The sequence below is a fragment of the Prosopis cineraria genome, unplaced genomic scaffold (genome assembly GCF_029017545.1).
Source record: "Prosopis cineraria cultivar Desert tree isolate PC_DT_omini unplaced genomic scaffold, ASM2901754v1 PC13, whole genome shotgun sequence".
NCBI classification, from domain to species: domain Eukaryota; kingdom Viridiplantae; phylum Streptophyta; class Magnoliopsida; order Fabales; family Fabaceae; genus Prosopis; species Prosopis cineraria.
The window spans coordinates 16440526-16445387 of NW_026555344.1; positions in this window are offsets into that span (position 1 = coordinate 16440526).

Genomic DNA, 4862 nt, shown 5'->3' on the forward strand with positions numbered 1-4862 from the left:
AAGAAGGTTAACCGCATCAGAGCAATCAGAAAACAAAGTACCAACCTGAATTCCTTTATCCCATGCAAACTTTAAGCCCATAATACATGCCTATAACTCTACTAGAAGCGCATCTCCTTCATGAAGACTGACAAGAAATCCACCTGTTAAAACATCATTCTCATCCTTGACTAAGCCTCCACATCTTATTAATTCTATGCTTATCGAGTATGCTCCATCAATAAAGATACTAAAGTTGTCAACTTCTCGATTAATTATAACAGAGTTTTGAGATAATCCTTGCCAACCAACATTATTCATGCCAAGCTTATTGTGATTTAAGCTCATACATCCAATAACACCTCTAACATGCACCCCAATGCTGGTAATATTTGTATCCTCTTGAAAAATGAATTCATTGTGGTTCTTCCACAAAAACCAGCAAACAATAGAAAACCATTCAGTCTAATTCTCACCATTTCTACCTACATTATAGCTCAAATTCCATTTGAACCAGTTGAAAGCATTCAAGGCAAAAAAAAAAAAATCCTCAAGATGTTCAAGTCGCACATTCCTAAGCCAGATTTCTTTTGAGAAGGCATAGTCCCGAAACACATGTAAAATATCTTCACAATCATAATCACATCTAGAGCACTTAGCATCAACACACATACCTCTATTTCTTCACACCTCATTAGTCAACAATCTATCTTGCAAATCAGCCATAAAAAGGACTTACACCGAAGGAGTGATATCATCGTCATGAAATAACTCATAAGTTGACTTGATGGTAAAACACCCATTCTTTTCAGGTCTCCAATGGATAGAGGTTTGTCCATTAGGAAGAGTAAACTACTGAAGGCCCATTTCTAATAAATCCCAAGTCTTCTTAATACCACACCAAATTTTGGAACTAAGCCTTTTCCATTCAATTTTTAGTAATAAATCATCCCCACATTCGTACTTGGCATGTACAACTCTAGTCCAAAGAGAATCTTTTTTGTGGATAAGCTCTCACCCTTTCTTCATTAAGAAGGCCTGATTTTGAGCGATAAGAGACTTAATACCCAAACCACCATTGTCCTTATTTTGACACACCTTATCCTAAGCCACTGGGTGAATCTTTCTTTTCTCCTGGGAAGAACCCTAAAGAAATGATCTAGCAAGCTTCTCCACTTCATCACAAATCACAATGGGTAGCAATATTGCTCAAAGTTGTTTCCACTTGATCAACTGAAGCCTTTGAAAAAATCACGGTCGTTAACAAAAAATAGGTGTGACAAAGCAGGTCCCAATTTTGAGAGTCTAATTAGCCTCAAAGCACCCTTTTGAATTTCATCTTGTATTATATAAGCTAGCTTCTCAATACAAATCATAAAAAGATAGGGAGATATAGGATCACCTTGTCTAAGTCCATGAGTAGGTAAGAATTCCTCCGTTTTGTAACCATCTTAAAGAATTTCCATACTAGAAGTGTCCAAGCAACGAGAGATAATAACTACCAATTTAGTCGACAATTTTAATTCAACAAGACAATCCCGAACGAAGTCCCATCTAATGTGATCGTAAGCCTTTTAAAGGTCAATCTTAATGGCCATAAAGCCTTTCTTTCTTTTCATATTCCCCATTGAGTGAATCACCTCCTGTGCAACAATAATATTATCAGAACTCTCCTTCCAAGCATAAAACTACATTAGTTAGGGGCAATGATAGAACGTAAAATCCCTTTAATTCGATTAGATATCACCTTCATCTAAAATCACGAATGGTTTCCTAGTTCTCTTTCTTAGGAATGAGCATGATAAAAGTATTGTTAATATCCCTAATTAGGGATTAGTCTCTAAAACTGCTTTGCACCATAGAAATTATAAAAGGCCCAATTAAGGTCTATTGGTTTTGAAAGAAAAGAGCATTCATCCCATCTAGACCAGGAGACTTTAGCGGTCCCATATCAAATAAAGCTCTACGAATCTCCTCAGCATCAAACATTCTAGATAATTGGTTGATCTGAACATTGTCAACCTCCGAAAATGAATGGAAAGTCTGAACAGTTTGTCTTGGTCCCTCATCATCCTTAAAAAGGTCAATGAAGAAGCTTCTAGTAATCTGAGCAATCCTTTTAGTATCATATACCCTAGCAATTTGAGCAATCCTTTCAATATCATATACCTAACTCCTATCTTCCTTTTTAAGAGCTTCAATTCTGTTCGCTCTTCTTCGAGCATTAACTTTTCCATGAAAATATCTATTATTTTTATCACCAGAAACAAACCAATCACACTTAGGTTTTTGAGCCTAAAGGAGACTTTCTTGCATAAGAATTTCTTTAAGATCAAGCCAAAGTCTGTATTGTAACTCCATCCTTGCAGGTGCATTAAAACAAGGCTAGTCCATTTTAGAAAGGCCTTCAAGCCTACAAATCAATAACTTTTTCTTATTATCGAGATGCCCAAAAACTTTATCTTTCCATTTCAAGACGGCCTCCGTAAAAGAACACATATTATCATTCCAACTATCTAGATTGTTCCAGTTCTCATACACCAATTGATCAAACTCATTATGAAGAACCCAAGAGGTGACAAATCTAAACAACTTGGGCCATGAAGAACATGAGATAGTGTCTTCATACAACTTTAGAATAATAGGCCTGTGATTAGATTTGAAATAAGGCAAAGTGACAACTGTTGCATTAGGAAAATTACATGTACCTTCCTTATTCATGAGCATATGATCAAGTTTACTCTCACACCCAGCTCTATGCCAAGTAAACAATGGCCCTTTGCACTCTATATCTATTAACTCTAATTCATCAACTAACAAGCAAAAAATTTGGCTAGCAATAGTAGAAGGATGAGATGAGGATCTTCTTTCAAGACTAGACAAGATAAAATTAAAGTCCCCTCTTATGAACCAGGGACCATCAATATTCATGTTAATACATCTAAGTTCGTTCCAAAGAAGATTTCGGTTAACAGCATTCGGGCTAGCATACACAGCTGTGCCATACCAGCTCGGATCATTTTTCTTTACCTTGAAATGAATACATTGAGCGTGACTACTAAGAATCTCAATTTTCTAGTCTAAATCATCCCATAAAAGCCAAAGACCTCCACTATATCCTCTTGCATCAACAATATGATTATTATGGACTTAGCAATACTAAGAGCATTAGGATCGCTAGTTCTAGTCTCCACTATTGCCAAAATCCCTACCTTATATCTACACTTCAATTCTTTAATAAGGCATGGAGAGGAACACGGCCCAGTGCCTCTAGAATTTCAAGTCATAAAATTCATAAAAAAACATATTAAAAAGAATGGGCTTGCAAGCCCAAGTCAGTACTTGCACATAGAGTGATGTCCATTTTAGTCACAGCGTCTAGCTCTTGATGAAGTATTCTAGTACTATTTGGTAGCTGATTCATGATGTGACACCCTTTTACATCCTGGCCTAGTTCATTCACACGCTAATTAGCCATCAAGTCCAAGCAATTTGGCCCATTATCCATTTGAGGAGTTTCACCACCAGACGTGCTCTCACCATTAATTGCAAAAGCATCAAATGAATTTGGGCTTATAAAATCTGGCCCATTTTGATATGCTCTAGGTGCAGTATTCTCTTTCTTTTTTCCTTTGACTTTCAAAGGAGCTTTTCTTTTTCCTCCCACTAGGGTCTACTCTAATTTTTGATTCAAGATCTCCCTGCCAAACTAACACTGCTCCTCAAAATTCTTTCCATGCATATTAGTATAATCATTAAATGCTTTACTTCCCTGCTCTCCAAATCTCAATTTTCTTGGCACAACCATAGGCTTCTCTATCTCCTTCCCCTTATCCGAAACACTCGCAGCTCCCTTAGGCTCTGATTTCAGCAATCTCTTGTGAAAATCTTGTTTAATGATCATATCAGGCCCGTATTTTCCACTAGATAATGTCGCCGGTGTACCTCCATCATTCTGGTCCACTGCATGAGTTTTGTCAGATTCTCCTGGCTTTTCCGACGTGATCTCCTCCACTCTTTAGCCATCCCCTGATTGTATCTTATCAATAGACATAACCATCTATTGTTTCTCTTCATCTAAACCGTCATTCATTTCTTTTCCTTGTTCATATCCTTGAGCTTGATCAAGACAAACGTTCAAATGATGCCCAAACCAGCTATAGTGGAAGCAGATGAGATGAAGACCTTCATAAGCGATTTTATACTCTTCCCCATACATAGTGAAGATGGGCATAAGAGGTTTGCTTAAGTTGAATTCAACACATATTCTAGCAAAGGCACCCTTATCAAATATAAAAGTAGACTAATCAACTTTTAGAATAATACTAACCTTATCCCCTATCATTCTTAAAAATTCTATATTATATAATTCGACGAGCAAATCCAAGACACAAATTTCAGCGGCTATCCTTCTCTGTGTTTTTGCTTTCTAGGGATTAAAATTAGGTCTTCATTTTTGCACAAGAAGATAGTGATCATCCATCATTCATGGCCCCTCCTGGTAAGCATGATCAAGATCATCCTTGCTAGAAAGGGAGATAATAAAGTATCCATTACTTAGTGGTGTAATTTGCATAGGCTCCTTAATCCGCCACATTCTTGTTAACCTGATTCTCAAAAACCTTAATAGGATATTTCGTCCCAATAATTTCACAATAAGAGAGTTTAACCAGGGCTTGCACGAGACAAGATATGCTTGTTCAGGGATCTTCAACTTTGGGATTTTCATAGACCTCTGATCATCAGACAAATCCTCCTCCTTCGATTCTTCCTCGCTTATTTTCCCTTCTGCCCTCTTAATAGCCTCTTGCGCCCTTAACTTTTCAAGGTAGCTCTTCCAAGTTCCAACCATGCATAATATCGTCGGATTCATCATTAGGAGA